This window comes from Bos indicus, chromosome 7, assembly GCF_029378745.1.
Source record: "Bos indicus isolate NIAB-ARS_2022 breed Sahiwal x Tharparkar chromosome 7, NIAB-ARS_B.indTharparkar_mat_pri_1.0, whole genome shotgun sequence".
NCBI classification, from domain to species: domain Eukaryota; kingdom Metazoa; phylum Chordata; class Mammalia; order Artiodactyla; family Bovidae; genus Bos; species Bos indicus.
This window is the reverse complement of record NC_091766.1, coordinates 70,607,058-70,629,886: the sequence shown is the minus strand read 5'-3', so window position 1 is coordinate 70,629,886 and position 22,829 is coordinate 70,607,058. Positions and strand designations below refer to the sequence as shown.

Here is a 22,829-nt window from a genome sequence, read left to right as displayed (position 1 = left end):
CTGTGACCGGTGTACACACACCTGCGACGCCTAGCTGGCTGTGGGCGCGCGCCAGTTCTGCGCATGCGTCCCGCTGGCGGGCTCTTGGGCGGGAGCCGCGGGAGTATGACGTCTGTGGTATTATTTCGACAAAGTCGAAGCTGGTTCGGAGGCAGTGCACTGAGGCTTACTCGGGTGAACGGAGATCCTCGTGGGAGGCGGGCCTAGGACTCGTGTGGCTTTGTCATGTTCCGAATGAGGCCTAAAAGGTGATGTTTGAGGACTGAGGACTTGAGAACTCGACCTGTCACCAGGGGCCACTAACACTAGTAATTTCAGGAGTTAAGAATTCTACCCGTTTTACCCAATCTCAGAAGAAACAGGATCGTCAAGAAAGGGGCAAGCCCAAGTCTCAGAGAATCATGCAAGCTGATCTCGTTATAAGAGCTGCCATCGAGATTACTGTAGTCTTGTATTGAATTATGTCTACCTGCCCATTGCCACCTCCATTACCACTTCCCTCATAATGCTAAGAAAGCCAATTACAAACCCTAACAAAAGAATTACAGACTTTAATGAAAATATGGAGCACCCGCTATCTGGTACAGTGAATTCCCAACGTGCATCCCTTTATGTTAAGCAGGAAAATAATAATAAGTGCCCACTAGATTGTTGTCCGGAGAAGGCAATGGCACCCCACTCCAGTACTCTTGCCTGGAAAATCCCATGGATGGAGGAGCCTGGTGGGCTACAGTCCATGGGGTCGCTGAGAGTCGGACACGACTGAGCGACTTCACTTTCACTTTTCACTCTTATGCATTGGAGAAGGAAATGGAAACCCACTCCAGTGTTCTTGCCTTGAGAATCCCAGGGACAGGGGAGCCTGGTGGGCTGCCGTCTATGGGGTCGCACAGAGTCGGAAAAGACTGAAGCGACTTGGCAGCAGCAGCAGATTGTTGTCTGTGGCGGCAAATGTATTAGGCTTTGAAAAGCAAGGGAAAAGGTGAAAATAATATTGGCCTCTACGTATGCACTAGTCGGGGCTTCCCTTGTGGCTCAGCTGATAAAAGAATCTGCCCGCAATGCGGGAGACCTGGGTTGGGAAGATTGCCCTGGAGAAGGAAAAGGTTACTCACTCCAGTATTCTGGCCTGGAGAATCCCATGGACTCTACAGTCGCAAAGAGTCGGACAGGACTGAGCGACTTTCACTCACATGCACTAGTCGAATTACTTGTATTTTTCTTTCTTCTTGATAGCATGTAACTGATCCATGTTTCCCTTTTGGCTGTTGGAAAGGGAGCAAAGAGCCAGGTTTTGTGTCTTAACAGTTTTTAATTAAGACACAAGAACTCTGTTTTCCTCCCCTTTTTGGGTAATTCTTATTGCACTAGTAATGATACCTGCTCATTTTTCTTAATGAAGCGTATTTGCAAAAAGTATTCCCTCTAATTTTAAAAAAATAAGAAAGGGAAAACCCAAAATTAATGGAATTTGTACAAAAGTCACATATTAGCAATCTAGCTAAAGAGATGGTCAAAATACGAAGGACTAGGCAATGAATTACCTTTCACCCCAATGTTTTTTGCTTTATTCAGGTTCTAAACAGCTTCTTAGGCTATGGTTTTTCCATTAGTTATGTATGGATGGGGGAGTTGTACTGTAAAGAAAGCTGAGTGCCGAAGAATTGATGCTTTTGAACTGTGGTGTTGGAGAAGACTCTTGAGAGTCCCTTGGACTGCAAGGAGATCCAACCAGTCCATTCTAAAGGAGATCAGTCCTGGGTGTTCTTTGGAAGGAATGATGCTAAAGCTGAAACTCTAGTACTTTGGCCACCTCATGCGAAGAGTTGACTCATTGGAAAAGACACTGATGCTGGGAAGGATTGGGGGCAGGAGGAGAAGGGGACGACAGAGGATGAGATGGCTGGATGGCATCACCGACTTGATGGACGTGAGTTTGAGTGAACTTGGGAGTTGGTGATGGACAGGGAGGCCTGGTGTGCTGCAATTCATGGGGTCGAAAAGAGTCAGACACGACTGAGCGACTGAACTGAACTGAACTGAACTGAAACAGCTTCTTGGCAACTTTGTATTTTTGCCATTGCAGTTAGAGAAGATTGTTTCTGTTAACATCAGTTAAAAACATTTTTAAGCTTCACTATTTCTAAGCAACAAAATTCACAAGGAGGTTCTTTTTAATCACAGAATAGACATTGTACAAAGGGTCTGATAAATCTCTTATTACTAAATGTAAATAATTTAATAATTACAAATTACCTAGCCAAGTGTTTAACAGTAGTATTTCTCAGAGAATAATGGTTGTGGAGTATTTTACAAATGGTTCATGTAACAGATGATTTTTAATTATGCCCATACCTCAGTTCCTCCAAGTCTGTTTATATTTAGCTAAACATTCATTAAATCAAAAATAATGTTGAGAAAACACTTGAGGTCAATTGAAAGATATCATTTGAGTAAAAGAACTGGACTTGGTAACTAGGAAAGAATATAATACAATGGACCTAAAAAAGGACTCACAGCAACTCACAATTGCCAATAAGAGAAAAATTAAATGTCAGCCTGCTCTTGCTCACTAGAGTTGGTCTTCTAATGGATGATACACTTGTGCCTCACTCATCCTTCCCTGCAGCCACTGAAGGTGCCTGGGAATTACCCCATAGGGTTTGATAGATTATCAGGTCTAAGAGACTAAAAAGAAATATGTAACAGTTTCACAAAATCTGATATCACAGTGAAGATTTCACAGTGAAGACAAACTGATATCACAGTGACTATGCTGGGATTGGAGGACAAAAGGACATTCCTGACCCCCAGCTGGAAAGCTGTCACCCTGTTTGCATCTCCATCTTTCTCTTTACTTCCTTCCCTTTCTCAGGCCATTTTCTTCCTCTCTTTCCAGTTGAAAAACATCCTCTAATTTCTTAAAAAATGCAGTGCACTGTAGCACTTTGTCTCTCTCTTTGAATGTTTGTACACTTGTTTTTTCCCTGACTTCAGTCAGTTTGCTGAAAATGGTTAGAATCTGCCTCATAGAACCGACTCTGCAGGCCCTCAACTCACCCCTGGCAAGAGTACTACTGCATGTATCTACTCATCTTGCTTTCCCAAATGACTACTTAAAATCTCAACTCTCTTCCAACCTCAGATCTTCTGATTTATATCCTTACTTTTGGTAGATGACATTGTCTTGTATTTTGCTAAGGAAATAAGCAGTCTCAAAGAGGAATTGCCTGAACTTCAGACCTCTAAATCTACAAACTGAATTATAGCTTTACTTGTCCTCACTTCCTATGCTTGTTTCAATGTGGCATTTTCCTTTTACCTGAAACCAATTCATATTTGTGCTGTGGCTCCTTCTATTTCAGGAAGCTTTCATAGAAAATCAGTTATCCCTCTCTCTTGCTGTGGTATTTTTAACCTCTTTTCTCTCTGCAGTCTCATTTCTATTAATAATAAACATGCCGTGGTATCTTGCCATAACTACTATCCTCTCTTTTCACAGTTGGGCATTTCAAAGCATTGTTTGCATTTGTCTAAACCTGACATTATAATTGTGTATTTCTTTCAGTTTGTTTAGTGACAGTTTTTACTATACTGTAAGCTTTCTGAGGAAATGGATGTCTGCTCTATTCACTACTATATTCTCAGAGCCTCACATGATGGTGGCTAAAGAAAGTACTCAAATAAATACTTGGAAATGAATAATAAATGAAAAGAATTTCAAGTAATGAGATATATATACAATATATATTAATATATATAGTATACATATTATACATATAATAGTACACACTTGTGATTATAATGATTATAATTTGTAAATGACTTTGGATGCACAGGAACGTTCTGAAATACACACCAAATGTTAACCATTCATGGCACCATAAGTGAATGAAAGAAATCACATGGTGGCATCATAGAGCAGGTGAGTTTCACCTTATTTGTATTTTCCTGTAGTTGAATTTTTTATAATAATTTTACATTCTTTTTCTCTCTTATTAAAAACAGTACAGGGACTTCCCTGGCAGTCCAGTGGTTAAAACTACACACTTCTACTGCAGGGAGCACAGGCTCAATCCCTGTTAGGGAAGCTAAGATCCCACATGCCCTGTAGCATGTCCCCCCCAAAAAAAAACAATAGCAAAAATAATACAGACATGTCCTTACCACTATTTTTATGCCTATCTTTGAAAACCTTTTCTGTACTTCAGGTAAGGGTATACAGTTTATACATGATATTTTAAAATAATTGTAGATTTATAGGAGGTTTCAAAAAGAGATCATGTGTACCTTTACCCAGTTTTTTTCTAATGATCACATCTTAGATAATTATAGTATAATATCAAAACCAGGACATTGACATTGCTACAATATGTGTGCATGTAATTCTATGCCATTTTATCGTATAGATTCACACAGCCACTACTGCAATCGATACAGAACTCTTCCATCACCACAAAGATACCCCGTGTGCTGCATCTTCATACTCACAGAAACCACCATTTCTTTCACCATTTCTAACCCTCGATCACTAATGTTTTTCTGATTTTCTAATTTTCTAATCATTAACTAATGATTTTCTCATTTCCAGATGTTATGTAAATGGAGTTATGCAAGTATATGCCTTTTGAGATTGGCATTTTTCACTCAGAATAAGGCCTGTGAGATCTTCTCAAGCAGTTGTGTGTATCTATAGTCCATTTCCTTTTATGATTGAGGATTTCCAGGTGTGGATTTAACACAGTCTGTCTAATCATTCACCTGTTGGACATTGTGATTCTTTCCACCTTTTGGCTTTTACAAATAAAATAGACCAGTTGTATGTAATACAATTATTGATATTTTGAAGCTTCAGTCTGCCACTTTATTGATTTCTGGTTTGGGTGGTTTTTCTATGTTGTCTGTCTTTCTGTTGGTTACTTGAACATGATTTAAGAACTCCATTTTTATTTGCCTGTATTATTTTAAAGTGTATCTCTTTATATAAATTTTTATAGTGATTGCTCTAAGTATTATATGTACATAACTTATCAGTCTATCCAGTTCAGTTCAGTCGCTCAGTCGTGTCCAACTCTTTGCGACTCCATGGACTGCAACACGCCAAGTTCACCTGTCTATCACCTACTCCCAGACCTTGCTCAAACTCATGTCCATTGAGTCAGTGATGCCATCCAACCATCTCATCCTCTTTCATCCCCTTTTCTTCCTGTCCCCAATCTTTCCCAGCATCAGGATCTTTCCCAAGGAGTCAGTTCTTTGCATCAGGTAGCCAAAGTATTGGAGTTTCAGCTTCAGCATCAGTCTTCCAATGAATATTCAGGACTGATTTCCTTTAGGATCTCCTTGCAGTCCAAGGGACTCTCAAGAGTCTTCTCCAACACCACAGTTCAAAAGCATCAATTCTTCAGCACTCAGCTTTTTTTATGGTCCAACTCTCACATCCATACATGACTACTGGAAAAACCATAGCTTTGACTAGATGGACCCTTGTCGGCAAAGTAATGTCTCTGCTTTTTAATGTGCTGTCTAGGTTGGTCATAGCTTTTCTTTCAAGAAGCAAGTGTCTTTTAATTTCATGGCTGCAATCACCACCTGCAGTGATTTTGGAGCCCCAAAAAATAAAATCTCTCACTGTTTCCGTTATTTCCCCATCTATTTGCCATGAAGTGATGGGACTGGATGCTATGATCTCCATTTTTTGAATGTTGAGCTTGAAACCAGCTTTTTCACTTTTATATACATAATATCTTTTTAAGTTTATAAGTATATGTGTAAGTTATGTATAAGTTTATATATATAACTTAAATACATTGACTTATCTCTCCTCTTTCACTTTTTTCAAGAGGCTCTTTAGTTCCTCCCCACTTTCTGTCTTAAGGGTGGTGTCATCTGCATATCTGAGGTTATTGATATTTCTCCCGGCAGTCTTGATTCTAGCTTGTGCTTCATCCAGCCTAGCACTTTGCATGATATACTCTGCGTATAAGTTAAATAAGCAAGGTGACAATATACAGCCTTGACGTACTCCTTTCCTTTGGAAACATTTGTTGTTCTATGTCTGGTTCTAACTGTTGCTTCTTGACCTGCCTTACAGATTTCTCAGGAGGCCGGTATAGTGGTCTAATATTCCCATCTCTTGAAGAATTTTCCACAGTTTGTTGTGATCTACACAGTGAAAGGCTTTGGTGTAGTCAATGAAGCAGAAGTAGATGTTTTTCTGGAACTCTCTTGCTTTTTCTATGATCAAGTGGATGTTGACAATTTGATATCTGGTTCCTCTGGCTTCTCTAAATCCAGCTTGAACATCTGGAAGTTCACAGTTCACATACTGTTGAAGCCTGGCTTGGAGAATTTTGAGCATTACTTTGCTAGCATGTGAGGTGAGTACAATTGTGTGGTAGTTTGAACATTCTTTGGCATTGCCTTTCTTTGGGATTGGAATGAAAACTGACCTTTTCCAGTCCTGTGGCCACTGCTAAGTTTTCCAAATTTGCTGGCATATTGAGTGCAGCACTTTCACAGCATTATCTTTTAGGATTTGAAGTAGCTCAACTGGAATTCCTTCATCTCCTCTAGCTTTGTTCAAAGCGATGTTTCCTAAGGCCCACTTGACTTTGCATTCCAGGATGTCTGGCTCTATGTGAGTGATCACACCATTGTGGTTATCTGGGTCATGAAGATCTTTTTTATATAGTTCTTCTGTATATATTCGTGCCACCTCTTCTTAATATCAGTTATTTGGTGATAGTATTTTACTAGTTCCAGTGAAGTATAAAATCTTAACCTTTACTCTCTCTAGTTCATGTGTGTTTTAATTATTTCCTCTACTTACATTGAGAGCCATATCAAACAATATTATAATTTCTGTTTCAATCATCAAATATAACTCAGAAATTTCAAGCAGAAGGAAAGTCTGTTGTCATTACCCATGTTTTTATTCTTTCCACTGTTCTTCCTTCCTGGTGTTCCAAAATTCCTTTTTGTTTAAAGAACTTGTTATAAGTTGTTCTCTTAGGATAGGTCTGCTGGGAACAAATTCTTTTAGGCTTCCTTCATTTGAGAACGTTTTGACTTATCCTTTATTACTAAAGCATATTTTCACTGGTGGCAGTTCTTTTCCTTGGGCACTTGAAAAATGTGCGACTTTCCTCTGCCCTCCATAGTTTCAGAGGAGAAATCTGTCATTTGAATTGTTTTTCCTGCTATTTATAAGCTGTTGTTTCTTGATGACTATGCTGTGTCTTGGTGGAGATTAATTTAGGTTTATTCTGTTTGAAATTCACTCAGACTTTTTATTCTATAGGTCTATGTTTTTTTTTCAAGTTTGGAAAATTTTCAGACCTTATTTCCTCAAATATTTTTCCTGGTTGTGGTAGAAGTCCAGGTTCCTCATTATGCTCCTTTGACACCCCAGGTGGGCAGGAAAGGGCACCCCACTACTCTTGTACAGGAATGAGGGTGAGGGTTCTTTACCAGCCTCTACTGATAAGAGTTGGGAATACCAGAGCACCTGACCTGCCTCTTGAGAAACGTATATGCAGGTCAGGAAGCAACAGTTAGAACTGGACATGGAATAACAGACTGGTTCCAAATAGGAAAAGGAGTACGTCAAGGCTGTATCTTGTCACCCTGCTTATTTAACTTATATGCAGAGTACATCATGAGAAACGCTGGGCTGGAAGAAGCACAAACTGGAATCAAGATTGCCGGGAGAAATATCAATAACCTCAGATATGCAGATGACACCACCCTTATGGCAGAAAGTGAAGAGGAACTAAAAAGCCTCTTGATGAAGGTGAAAGTGGAGAGTGAAAAAGTTGGCTTAAAGCTCAACATTCAGAAAACGAAGATCATGGTATCCAGTCCCATCACTTCATGGGAAATAGATGAGGAAACAGTGGAAACAGTGTCAGACTTTATTTTTTTGAGCTCCAAAATCACTGCAGATGGTGACTGCAGCCATGAAATTAAAAGACGCTTACTCCTTGGAAGGAAAGTTATGACCAACCTAGATAGCATATTGAAAAGCAGAGACATTGCTTCGCCAACAAAGGTCTGTAGTCAAGGCTATAGTTTTTCCAGTAGTCATGTATGGATGTGAGAGTTGGACTATGAAGAAAGCTGAGTGCAGAAGAATTGATGCTTTTGAACTGTGGTGTTGGAGAAGACTCTTGAGAGTCCCTTGGACTGCAAGGAGATCCAACCAGTCCATTCTGAAGGAGATCAGCCCTGGGATTTCTTTGGAAGGAATGATGCTGAAGTGAAACTCCAGTACTTTGGCCACCTCATGGAAAGCTGACTCATTGGAAAAGACTCTGATGCTGGGAGGGATTGAGGGCAGGAGAAGGGGACGACAGAGGATGAGATGGCTGGATGGCATCACTGACTCGATGGACGTGAGTCTGAGTGAACTCCGGGAGTTGGTGATGGACAGGGAGGCCTGGCACGCTGCGATTCATGGGGTCGCAAAGAGTCGGACACGACTGAGCAACTGAACTGAACTGATACCACCTGAGTTGGGAGGCAGAAGGGTGCTTCATCATTACTCCACGCAGCCTCCACTGGAAGAAAGTCAAAATTCTGGCTTCCTGCTCAGTCTTCTCTTACATCATCCTGGAAGAGGGTTGGAGTACCTCTTTATAACCTGGCATGGGTGAAGGCCTAGACTTCCTACTGGGCTATTGCTGACAGAGGTGATAGAACCACCACTTTCCCTGTGATGTTTGCCTGGAGTGTGTCGATTTGTCAGCAGTCTCCAAGAACACTGCTTTGTTCAATGATTCACCTGAGGACTCACAGACTCAGTTTGTTGTATTCACAGTTGAGATTTACAGCAGCAGGTAACAAGGCAAAACCAGCAAAGGGAAAACCTTCATGGAATGAAGTTCAGAGGAAATCAGGCACAACATTCTAAGAGTTCTGTCTCAGTGGAATGGCCCAGGCTGTGCACAGTTTTTCAATCATGAATTGTGACAACACGATGATGTGTTTTTTCCCTGGGAAACTCTAAAAACAGTACCCAAGGTTTTTTGGAGGGCTGATCATGTAGGTACTCACTTCCTAATACTAATTCCAGACTCCCAGAAGGAACAGAGGGGAGCATAATAAACCACATGGTTTCCATGAACAATCTAGGCACAATGAGACACTCTTCTCATTTAGGAAAGGTTTAATATCCCTTGTAGGGAACTTCCATGTAAATTCCCATGTAGGGAACTATCGGTGCAGTTCCCAAATGTCAGCAAAGGGCCAACCTTGCAAATAGACTTTCTGCAGACAACAGGCTCAGGCTTTCAGTGTTTACTCTTCTTGCACAGGTGGTTATTAGCTAAATGCTTTCTCCCTTGCTAGGCTCTGGCTTTCCTGGTTCTTTGTCTAGAGAATACAGGCTTTTTTTGTCTGAGCCCACTGGCATTTCTGGGTTGCCTGTATCTCTAGCAACTCCATCTGAGAAATATGAAATAGAAAGAAAACTCATAGAACTCACTGCCTTGTCTTTCCAGGTAACTAGCCAATCTGACTTCTCTCCACCTTTCAGTTTTCTTATATTTGTTTTATAATGTCCAGGGTTTTTAGCTGTACTTGGCAGAAGGAATGGGGAGAAATGCAACTACTGTGTCTCATCTTGAAGCAGTAAGTCTCCATTACTTCTATAATTAAGAAAAAGTGATTTAAAAATTTTTTCATTTTGAAAACAAGTTATATATATATACAAACAAAACTCACATGTATGTATACATATATATATTAAAAATAGGTTTAATTTTTAAGTTGAATTAAGAACACTTAACATGAGATGTATCCTCTTAGAAAAATTCTAGGTCAGACAGTACGGTATCCTTGCAGACAGTTACCCATGCAGAGTGTTAACTGTAAAACCTTTGCTTCTGGTTTACAACCAAAGTCATGTGCATAGGAGACCATATCGTCTCAGTCACAGAAGAAATAATTATAAATGTCCCTAACCAACAAATTTTAGACTAATAAACTATTTCTGAGATGAAAAATTTTGTAAGATATACTGCTGTTGCTGCTGCTGCTGCTGCTGCTGCTGCTGCGTCGCTTCAGTCGTGTCCAACTCTGTGAGACCCCATAGATGGCAGCTCACCAGGCTCCCCTGTCCCTGGGATTCTCCAGGCAAGAACACTGGAGTGGGTTGCCATTTCCTTCTCCAGTGCATGAAAGTGAAAAGTGAAAGTGAAGTTGCTCAGTTGTGTCCAACTCTTAGCGACCCCATGGACTGCAGCCTACCAGGCTCCTCCGTCCATGGGATTTTCCAGGCAAGAGTACTGGAGTGGGTTGCCAACTGCTACCTAATAAATATTCAATTTGAAGTCTTAAACAAGAACATCAAATTGTTATTCTGTTGCAATATTTCAAATTATGAGGGCAGTTTGATTTGTTTTTTATATCCACAGTGACTCATAAGTAGATAAATTAATATTTCTCAAACTTGCAATAAATGTTAATGAAATATCTAGGCTGTTGCAATCCAAACATTTACAAGCAAGCTTTGATTACCAGTAAGTTGTAATGAATAGGTTACCATTGTTTTGATCATTATACTTCTAATTGTCAGGAAACATTTCTTTAACCATGTATTTGTGCCCAAAGAGCATTAGTCAGGGTTCTGGAAGCAGGCTTTAAATTATCCTCCTGACTTTGAGGTAATCAATTTCTACTACTTCAATCCCTGTTTACAAAAATGAGCTAATTGAATAACCAAAATATGCTTTTAAATTCTGTATTTTAAATCTTTAGTTTTTAATTCAGTAGTTCTCAAACAGCCACCCATGGACCTATGTGTGTCATGATTTCCATCAATCTTTCACTTTCAAAATTAGAATTATAAGGATCACCTACTGCATTATCATAAAGCTTAATGGAAAAATCATGTTCTTTTTTATTGATAGCTTTTATTACTTCTCTCATGTCTGTTTATCTTTCCTGGAATTTCCAGAACTCCATTATTCATATTGAAGTAAGTGTCATAGAGTATTTACATTTAGTATTTAAAATTTCATTGATGACATGAAAGTGGTACATTTTTTTCTTGATGGTATATAAATATTACCTCAAGTGATTTGTTTTGAAATCTTATTTATGGTTTTACCTAATAGAAGCCTAATCAGGCTAGCTTGTGCTACAAAAGTGGGGACTGGTGTGGGGAAGAAGCAAAATATTGCAAGGGCGTAGTACCTGACAGAGGGTAGTAATTGAATGTTGCTGAACCAGGTACCAAGGCAAGTTTAAGATCTTTTGCAATAAATTCATGGACCTTTATCCTTAGAGTGTTACTATTCATATAATTTTCAGTCTCTAATATCACTTAGCTTCAAATTCCAAAATCCTGGGATCAGATCTTGATGGCATAACTTAGGTCACATGTCTATCTCTGGACCAGTCAACTCCTTCAGGGGCATCGATTTCTGCCTAAGCCTGCCCCTGGCTACTGGGGAGGGTTCTTAAGGAAAACAGCCTCCCTGTAGGTCAAACAGCCACTCCTGAAGTATCTTCTACACTGATTTTTAAGGGTGTCAGTTCTCCTCCCAACAGGTCTCAATATTGTTCTTTTCCTCTTCTTAACATTCTGGTTAATTTAGTATTCATTTATCTACTCTATTCTTCAGTAATAGTCACATTTTATCAGTAAGCAAATCATTCATTTTCATCTTCTCTATCACCTCTTTGGATATATCTAATTTTATTTTATTTTATTTGAATGAATATTTACATTTTTTAACACCATAAAATTCACCATTTTAAATTACACAATTCAGTGGATTTTAGTATATTCAAAACCATCACCACCATCTAATCTGAAAAACTTCCATCACCCTGAGAAATTTTGGGGTTGGGTTGTTCTGTTTCCCCCTACCTCTAGCCCTCGGCACCCACTAATTTGCTTTCTGTCTCAATGGGTTTGCCTATGATGGACATTTAGTATAAATGGAATTATGCACTGTATGGGCATTTATGTCTGGCTTCTTTCACTTAACTGTTTTAAAGGTTTATCCATATACTCATGTGTATTAGTATTTTGTTCCTTTTTATGGTTCCATTGTGTGGCTATACCACTTTTTGTTTATTTATTCATCAATTGATGGACATTTGTGTTGTTTCCATGTGTTGACCATTTAGATAATGCTGCTATAGACATTTGTGTACAAGTTGTTGTGTGGACATACTTATTTTCAATTCATTTGGGTAGATGCCCAGAAGTGGAATTTTCTGGGTCATATAGTAACTCTATGTTTAACTTTTTGAGGACCTGCCAAACAGGATTTACACAAATTTTAAATTCTACCCCCTGCAAATGTATTTTATGCTATCACTGTTACTAACATAGAAAGAAATATTAAACAGTTCCAAATTAGTTCACAGCTCTCAAATATGGATATATTTTAAATCAACATAAATCTCTCCATTATTTTTTTTTCTTAAAATTGCCCCTCAGAATTTGATTTCATGTGAATAGCTCCAGTTTTGAAGTGAGTCACATTACTATTCTCTTTTTGATGTAGTGAATCTATAACTCTTCTTTCTCTTCATTAGTTTCCCATAATAATATTCCTAATTAGCAATAACAGTGATAACAGCTATTATTTATTCATGTAAACACCTTAGGTACATTATTTCATTTAATTCTCATAACCTTATGGTCAGATTGAGGTTTTTTTGCCCCAAAACAACAAAGAGCAGAATGTATATTCTGCATTTTGCTCATTGTTTGAGAAAATCACTGGCAGCAGTCTGTTTAAAAACACAATTCATTACTTGATGTTCTACATTTAACCACAGTTTAACTCAGTTTTTGCCTCCTCAAAGGCTGGAGAATGAAACCTTAGGACTCCAATAAACAGTCTCAGATGTATCATTAGCATTGCTTTTCAGTCATATTGATTTTTATTTCTAAGCAATGGTCAGCACATCTGACATCTGGTACTATTCCTTCTAGATGTCTTCTGTATCCACTGACTTGAACATGACGCTTTCATGACCATGAGAAATGAATCTTCAAATATTGCTTATAATTGCTCTTTGGTTTTGTTTGTTTGCTTTAATAAGCTGCTCCAATGATCCTTCCATTTCTCAGTTATATCCAATTTCTGAGTCTGTTCTCTGAAGTGCTCACTCTTTGATCATTCTGCTGTTTCCTTTAATATTAAGTTACTCATCACTGACACATGCCCATATCAATATGTCTAAGAAATGCCTTTCCCAGGTTAAGTATTATCATTACCCCTGTTGTGCAGATAAGGAAACGGAGACATAATAATGACACACCAAGGGATTAGTAGAAGATTTGCACACATGCAGTTTGACTCTAGAGCAGCATTATCCAATAGAAACATACATATTTTGAGCCATATATGCATAGTTTTTAATTTTCCAGTAGTCACATAGAACCAGTAAAAATAGGAAATATCCATTTTAATAGTATTTTTATTCAACCCAGGGTATCCAAAATATTATCATTTCAAATGTAATTAATATAAAAAATTAAAGAGATATTTCTTTTCTTCATACCAAATCTTCATACCATACATGCTTTTCTTCATACCAAGTCTTTGAAATTCATTGTGTCTTTTATACTCAGGGCACATCTCAGTTCTCATTAACCATATTCAAGTGCACAGTAGCCACATGTAGCTCGTGGCTACTGAACTGGACAGCAAAGCTTTGGAGTGTGCCTTTTTAACCTTTTATTCTGCCTCCTCCAGTATTCTTCTATACTGTTATGTCTTCATTATGAATTTTTAAAGTTTCTTTGTATTTCCTCAAATTTTATCATATTAGAATTGAAATAATCCATAACTTGGGCATGGAAATTTTTTAAATCACACCATTCAGAAGGAAAATTTTAAATACCCCTTCCAAACACTTAGAATGCTATTATTGCATTTATAATTCATTTGTGGGGGGAAATGTAGTTTTTGGTATCTTTTAGTCTTTAAAACATCGTAAAAAATTAATTAGTATCTATGGGTTCAAATTTAGTATCTGTGGCTTTCCTGCTGGTTCATTGGTAAAGAATCCACCTGCAGTGCAGGAGCTGCAGGAGACATAGGTTTGATCCTTGGGTCAGGAAGATTCCCTGGAGGAGGAAATGGCAACCCACTCTAGGAATCTTGCCTGTAAAATCCCATGGACAAAGCAGTTTGGCAAGCTATAGTCCATGGGGTCACAAAGGGTTGGACACAACTGAAGCAACTGTGCGTGCACGGGTTCAAACTGGAGTTTAACTCACTCAACATCTGTTGGACACCTGCAGTGACACAAACTACCAGTTGGCAGAAGGAAGACAAAGATTCCTTTGAAGGAGGGAATGCATATGGGAGAGATAGAACCTGAGTGTAAGCACATCTGTTACCTGCTTCTCCCAACTCTCCTGCAGAGGGAAATTCCAATCTTAATTGTCAGTGTGCATGGTAAGTCTTTGAAGTACATCGCAGGCAGACATTTTCCCCCTTCATTTTAAAGGTATATTGTGTCTTTAATCAGAAAGTAAAAGAAAACCCAAATCCCCAAGAATCTATTTAGCATAACTGACATAAGAAAATTAAGAATGTAGCTGTTTCCTAGATTACCTCTTGTAAGTCGTACAGAAGAGGAAATTATTTTAGCACAGCTTGTTTTTAGCCAGAATTTGTTTTGATAAGTGCATGAGTCTTTCACTAGAGTAAATTCAGCCACTGGTATAGAAAACTAGACTTTGAATTTCAAATGTCTTTATGTGTTGTAATTATACAACACATAATTGCGTACGTAAAACTCAGTTGTAACTGAGTTTTACATAAGCAATTACAACTACAGTTCATGTTATCAGGGACTTTAAAGTAAACTTGTACAATGGAAATGTCTTCATGCTGTCTAGAGATAGAAAAAAATGGCATTCACTTTTACATAAATTTATAAACACTAATTTTAAAATTATAGTTCTGTTGAACTTTCATTTGAGCAATTGTGTAATCACATAACTATAGCAGAAAAACTAAAGAAAACACTGAAGAATACTTTAGGGGACAAAATTATTGTGTTTTTCAGTATCGATAGAAGAGACTTGTTAAACAGCAACATCAAAAAATAGCATACTTTATGTAGAAATTGGAAAAAAAAGGAAGCAATTTACTAATAAAATTCCTATTCATATAATATATATTTCTAAAACATCCTGAGAATTATATCATGCTTCCACATGAGCACTTCTATGCTGCTAAGTCACTTCAGTCGTGTCTGACTCTGTGCGACCCCATAGACAGCAGCCCACCAGGCTCCCCCGTCCCTGGGATTCTCCAGGCAAGAACACTGGAGTGGATTGCCATTTCTTTCTCCAATGCATGAAAGTGAAAGCAATGAAACTAAAAGAGAAATAGTCAAATTATTAATATACTAGATTGAGAGCAAATCACTGTAAACACAAAAACCAGTGGCCAATGAAAAACACATGGAAATATCCAGCTCTTTACTTGGGGCTAAAAGAGATACTCTGAGGATAGATCTAAGCATTAGGAACAAGTTTGACATTACAAGAGAGACTTGATCTTTGAAAAAATGCACCAGAACATATTCAGTTGAAAGTAGCTGCAACCAAAACAGCCTTAAAATATACATTTGCTAGTGCATAATTCAAGGCGGCAATAAAAGATGGTTTGGATCAAAGCGCCTATCCTTAGGAAAGCATACCGTACTTTCATGGGAAGCTAAAGAATGAAAAGAAAGAATAAATGAACTTAATAAACAGGAAAAGGTAGAGAGGATGAGAGAATGGGCTGCTGTTATAGAAAAAGAAAACATGGACAGGCTATTGGGACTGAATATAATGAATGCTTCAGACAATGAGACTTCACAGTATATTGACAATTTTTTTTTTATTGAGGTGAAGTTCAAATAACAAAATTCATTTTAAATATAATTCAGTGTCTTTTACTAATTCACAGTATGGCCCAGCCCATCCTTTGCTGTAACAATAAATATCTCTTAGATAAGTTCTGGATTTTGGTTTTTGTCGACACAACTCGAAAACAGAAGTGATGATGCACCTTCTAATGAGTCTATTTTTGAAGGTCAGAATCATAGAAAAAATGCATCTTTGGCACCCCACTCCAGTACTCTTGCCTGGAAAATCCCATGGACAGAGGAGCCTGGTAGATTGCAGTCCATGGGGTCGCTAGGAGTCAGACATGACTGAGCGACTTCACTTTCACTTTTCACTTTCATGCACTGGAGAAGGAAATGGCAACCCACTCCAGTGTTCTTGCCTGGAGAATCCCAGGGACGGGGAGCCTGGTGGGCTGCCGTTTATGGTGTCGCATAGAGTTGGACACGACTGAAGTGACTTAGCAAAGTAATTTGGATATTTTCTCTTTTAGTATCGTTCCTATTAAGCAGTCATTCTAAGACTCAAATTTAAGATAGAATTATAATAATAATTATAATAATTCTTAAGGTATTGTTTTATAACTTTAGACTATTTAAATATGAAAATGAAGTGTTTACTTTTTAAATTTTACAAATTAAAATTTGTAATTTATAAATTAAAAGTTAATTGATTCCATTTCATTCCTTTTGTTAGGTAGGGTAATTACGGTATTTTTGTTGTTGCCGAGTTCACTAAAACAATCCAGAAACACAGAATTTTACCTTCTAAAATATTGCTATTAATAAAGAAGATTGAAAGCCTCCAAATTCTATCTGAATGAGACTAAGCTTGTAAAAGTATTGATCTTTCTTTTAGGGGTGCAAAAATTCCAATGATCAGTCCTTTGTTTTTAGTTGCATGAAGTTTTATTCTTAATTATTAAAAAATCTATGACTGCAGTTACTGTTGTATCTCACAGCAATTGATGGGGATCTGTGCTCCAGTATGAGAAGCATTGTTGCAGTTAACTTCGTTCTTCAGCAAGCCACTAGGCGCCCTTACCTCAGGTAGGCTTTTATGAATTCACTTAACTCAGGTCCTTGATTATAAATTCCAGAGAAGCACAGTCCTTTCCTTTAGAGATTCACTGTAGTTTGTAATCACCTGCCTATTTCCACCCAGAGGTAGCCATCCTGAATTTTGTGTTAAGAACCCATGCTTTACTTTAGAATCACCGTATTTGTGTGCACTTTTGATACAGAGGTAAGCAGTAAAGGACAGGGAAGGGATCTAAGCACTAAACATTCTCAGCATCCTTTAAATATTGGGGTTCCTAGGATTCTGCCCTTGGTCCTCTTTCTATCTCATGTTTCTGGGTGACTTTAGCAGATGATTTCATCCATCTTTATGAGTTTCAACTTCCACTTTAGTAGTGATGATTCACAAATTTATGTCTTTCCTAAACTCCAGACCCACACATATAGCTACTGATTAGACATTTCCACTTGTTGGTTCCATAATGCTTCAGACTCAGTTTCTCTAAAGCGTAATCACCAAGCGAACTCCTTCTCACGGTATACTTTTTCTGTATTTATTCAGTTGCTCATGGCCAATATTCAGAAATCACCCAACACTATTCCTTTCTTCTGATCCCTTTCCTGATTATAATCAGTCACCCCAAATCCTGGCAATGCTACCTCATTTACATCTCTCAAAGATGCACTCTAAAAATTTATTAAACATATATTAAAAGTATTAAAGATATGATGTGGGTTGAATTGTGTCCCCTTAAATTTGTATGTTGGTTTTCACATCTGTTATCTAAATGTCACCTTATTAGGAAATAGGGTCATTATAGATCAGGTCGTACAGGAGTAGGGTGGTGGCCTAGTGCAATATGACTTGTGACCTTATAAAAAGGGGAAATTTGGGCATGAACAGGCATGCAGGGAGAGTGCCATGTGGAGATTAATGCCAAGATTGGGGTGACAGAGCAGAAGCCAAGGAACACCAAAGATTGCCAGCAAACAAGCAGAAGCTAGGAGAGAGGCATGAAGCAGATTCTCCCCGTGGTCCCCAGAAGAAATCAAGCCTGCCTTCATCTTGGACTTCAGGCCTCCAGAACCCTGAGACAGTACATTCTCTTGTTTAAACCATTCATGTTGTGATACTTTGTTTCAGCAACCCTAGAAAATGAATGCAGTATGTGTACCTCTGACCAGAATTTTCACACCTGATAGTTGATCATATGCAAATTATTGCACAAGTGAACAAAGGAAAACAATAGTGTTTATAATTGGGTAAAAAGGGAAACTGGAGAAGGAACTGGCAACCCACTCCAATACTCTTGCCTGGAGAGTTCCACGGACAGAGGAGCCTGGTAGGCTACAGTCCATGGGGTCACAAAGAGTCAGACACGACTGAGTGACTTCACTTTCTTTCTTTCTATAGTTTCGTTTGGAGAAGGAAATGGCAACCCACTCCAGTGTTCTTGCCTGGAGAATCCCATGGACATAGGGGCCTGTTGGGCTGCGGTCTATGGGGTTCAAAGAGTCAGACACAACTAAGCAACTAACACACACACACACACAACAAGGGAAACAACCCAAGTGTCTTATAATGGAAACAACGTTCATAAATTATAGCATATTCAAACAGTGGAATACCATGTAGCTCCTAGAATTGCTGATGTGCATATAAAGCCTAAGAGAGAAAGACATTCATAATATAGTTAAGATGCTTGAATGTTGAGGGGCTCCAAAACTATATATAATTTTACGAGGTCATTTTTTGTCATTTATATGTTGTGTGTTATAAATAGGGAAAAGTCTGAAGGTATATCAACATGTTTACAGGAGTGGAATTTCAGGTAATTTACATCTTTCTCTTTTTGCTTATTCATATTTTCTTGAGATGTGGTTAAGAAAGTATTTTTATTTGTTAATATGTGTTTATTTGGCTGTACCGGGTCTTTGGCCCTCGGGGTCTTTGTGGCCGCATGTGGGATCTTTAGTTGTGCCACATGAACCCTAATGCAGCTTTTGTGATCTAGTTCCCTGAATAGAGATCAAACCAGGGTCTCCTGCACTGACAGCGCAGAGTCTTAGCCACTGGACCACCAGGGAGGTTCCAAGAAATTAACCTTTAGTTTTCTATTTCCCGACTACCCTCTCATAAAGAGGTTGCTCTCTTTGCCTGCATAGATTCACAATCCTTCTCTACCTTGGGAGGGAGGAATAAAGAAAAAAGAGGAGGAGATAAAGAAGGAAAGGGAAGTTAAACAAATCTATTAAAGAACTAAGTTAGAAAGATTAGGGAATTTAGAAAGTGAAATATCAGTACAAACTGTAGGAAAAAACGTTTTGGGTAGGTAGAAGTGTAAATGAGAGGATCCAAAGTACTGTGGGGTGTGAGGAGAATGTAGAACAGAGAAGAGGGCAGAGGAAGAATGTTCCTGGGAGTTAGAAATGGATCCTCTATGAAGGTTTTTGAGCAGTGCAACTTAAAGCTCAGAATTTTATTTGCATTCTTTTTAGCTGTTTGCATTGTACTTCTTTAAATGAAATATATAGAGAAAAACCCAGTGAGTCTCAGATTTACGAAGTTTATGTTGTTATTTTTCTATATTAATAAACATACAGACTCCATTTTACAGAGTTAAGTATGTAAGAAGTGTGACTTTGTTTTTCTATGCTGCTGCTGCTAAGTCACTTCAGTCATGTCCGACTCTGTGCGACCCCAGAGACGGCAGCTCGCCAGACTCCCCTGTCCCTGGAATTCTCCAGGCAAGAACACTGGAGTGGGTTGCCATTTCCTTCTCCAATGCATGAAAGTGAAAAGGGAAAGTGAAGTTGCTCAGTCGTGTCTGACTCTTCGCAACCCCATGGACTGCAGCCTACCAGGCTCCTCTGTCCCTGGGATTTTCCAGGCAAGAGTAATAGAGTGGGGTGCCATTGCCTTCTCTGTTGTTTTTCTATACCTGAAACTTAATTTTTATTTTTTGTTATTATTCTACCTGGTGACAAAAGCTTAAATAATGTGAATTTTTCTGAGATTTAAGTGGAGACAAGGGTTGAGGGCACAGTCTTAAGTAATGTTGAGTCACATGTGAGGCACATCCGGGCCTCACCCCTTGGAATAATGGCGTCTTTGAAATGTGCCTCATCCCACCTGGTCTTTGGTCATTATCCAAGACCCTGTCTTTACTGGTCTAGTGAGTCTCTTCGCTGGGCACATGCTGTTTTTAAGTCAAGGGGGACTCTTACTGGGTTCTTGAACCACACTGGCCATGTCTGCTTTACTCTCTTACACACTGGGCTGAGGGTAAACTCTGAGATCTTGTCACCTCCCTAGCTCAGTATGGGACTTGGGTAGCAAAACCACAGATCCACTTAAGCCATACTATGACAGTCTGTAATTCCCAAGTCCTTCTGGGGTTTTGCTGTTGAATTCCAACAGTCTAGCCATCTCATCCCCCCACACAGATACAATGAGTTTGACTTCTTTTCTCAGTTCAGTTCAGTTCAGTCGCTCAGTCGTGTCCGACTCTTTGCGACCCCATGAATCGCAGCACGCCAGGCCTCCCTGTCCATCACCAACTCCCAGAGTTCACCCAGACTCACGTCCATCGAGTCAGTGATGCCATCCAGCCATCTCATCCTCTGTCATCCCCTTCTCCTCCTGCCCCCAATCCCTCCCAGCATCAGTCTTTTCCACTGAGTCAACTCTTCGCATGAGGTGGACAAAGTACTGGAGTTTCAGCTTTAGCATAATTCCTTCCAAAGAAATCCCAGGGCTGATTTCCTTCACAATGGACTGGTTGGATCTCCTTGCAGTCCAAGGGACTCTCAAGAGTCTTCTCCAACACCACAGTTCAAAAGCATCAATTCTTCGGCGCTCAGCCTTCTTCACAGTCCAACTCTCACATCCATACATGACCACAGGAAAAACCATAGCCTTGACTAGACGAACCTTTGTTGGCAAAGTAATGTCTCTGCTTTTCAATATGCTATCTAGGTTGGTCATAACTTCCCTTCCAAGGAGTAAGCATCTTTTAATTTCATGGCTGCAGTCACCATCTGCAGTGATTTTGGAGCCCAGAAAAATAAAGTCTGACACTGTTTCCATGTTCCCCCATCTATTTGCCATGAAGTGATGGGACCAGATGCCATGATCTTAGTTTTCTGAAGGACACTTGCTAATATTTAACTCTTTGGAATTATCTGAAATTCTCTTTCTCCCCTTGGTCCTGGAAAGTCTTGCCACAATTTTGTGCCATCCAGATTCTTCTTAGGCCTCTTAGTATCCCTTTACTATCTCTTTCTTGAACTGTTGTTCCATCTTTTACCTATGAAATATTCAGCTTCCCAGTGTTCCATCTTCAGCCCACTGTCTTTCTCAGTTTTCCCAGGTTACCTCTTCCACTCCCAAAGATTTGACTACCATCTCTAAGCTGCTACTGCCTAGTCACTTCAGTCGTGTCTGACTCTGTGTGACCCCATAGACGGTAGCCCATCAGGCTCCCCCGTCCCTGGGATTCTCCAGGCAAGAACACTGGAGTGGGTTGCCATTTCCTTCTCCAATGCATGAAAGTGAAAAGTGAAAGTGAAGTCGCTCAGTCGTATCCGACTCTTAGCGACCCAATGGACTGCAGCCTACGAGGCTCCTCCATCCATGGGATTTTCCAGGCAAGAGTACTGGAGTGGGTTGCCATTTCCTTCTCCAGAGAATCTTCCCAACCCAGGGATCAAACCTGGGTCTCCCACATTGTAGGCAGATGCTTTACCATCTGAGCCACCAGGGAAGTGGTAATAAAAACCTAACTAGTCCCAAACTCTGTTTGTATCTTCTGGAAGCCTTTCTCCTGCATTTTTGTTTCTTTCCCTCTCTCATTCATTTGGTAGACATGATTATAAACTTCTAAAGTTATCAAGGAAAAGTGCTTAATGCTCTGAGAATGTTTACTGGAAAGGATGGAGAGTGAAGATATAACAAAAGATCCTCTCGCTGAGCTATTTTTGCCACCAGCATCTGGTATCTGCACATATCAGGAAGCTAAGTATGTCATTTCCTGGCCCCAGATTTTCAGGAAAAACATGCAGAATTCGTTCAGTGGAGGTGCCTACCTTGACAGAGGGGAGTGTTTTATTACTGCTTAGAACTGTTGCCAATTTAGTCATTATTGCTTTCAAATACCCAACAGAAAGTACACTCCCTTTTTGCCTGCACCTGGGGCAAAACACTCCAGTTGCCCTCTCCTTAGTATACCATTGAACATTTGGAGGTCTCCAACTTCCTCGCCTTATTCCCTTCTATAATACCTTTCAGGTAAGGACCCGAGTTAGGGGCTACCTTGGTGGTCCAGTGGTTAAGACTGTGCACTCCCAGTGCTGGGGACACAGGTTCCATCCCTGATGGAGAGTCCCTGCTTGGTGCAGCTAAATAAAAAATAAAGCTGAATCACTGTGCCACTTCTCACTTCTGTGTCTTTTGTCATGTTCTCCCTTCTGCCTGAAATTCCCTCACTCCATGCACACACTTCATCTGGTTTCCCGCTATCCATTAAGCTTCAGATTAATATCATTCCCCCAGTAGCTGCCTCTGTTCCTCCAGTACTGAGTTGTGTGCCCTCCTTGAATTTCCATAGCATCTTCGAAATACTACTGAATTCTTGCATTGTCCAGTTTGTCCCCTAATCTGTTTTTGACTTTATCTGCCCCAGCTGGTCTTCCCCAGTGGCTCAAGGGTAAAGAATCCACCTTCATTGCAAGAGACACCATAGATGTGGGTTTGATCTCTGGGTTGAGAAGATTCCCTGGAAGAGGAAATGGTAACCAACTTCAGGATTCTTGCCAGAGGAGCCTGGCAAGCTATAGTTTGTGAGGTTGCAAAGAGTTGGACACGACTGAGCACACACGCTACCCCCAATGACTCTGCCCAAATTATTCATTTTATCTCCAAAATCTAG

General features: G+C 39.5%; 1 long non-coding RNA gene across 2 annotated transcripts; it reads left to right on the top strand.

The window, feature by feature from the left end:
• The first annotated feature begins 58 nt into the window (after window positions 1-58).
• LOC139184215 (uncharacterized) lies at window positions 59-20,333 on the top strand. Of its 2 annotated transcripts, none has more exons than XR_011567781.1 (3): window positions 59-14,432; window positions 16,842-16,929; window positions 18,684-20,333. It is a non-coding gene; the product is annotated as an uncharacterized lncRNA (long non-coding RNA). The 2 variants fall into 2 exon arrangements; XR_011567780.1 differs by having other exon boundaries at window positions 17,804-20,333.
• Window positions 20,334-22,829: the final 2,496 nt, after the last annotated feature.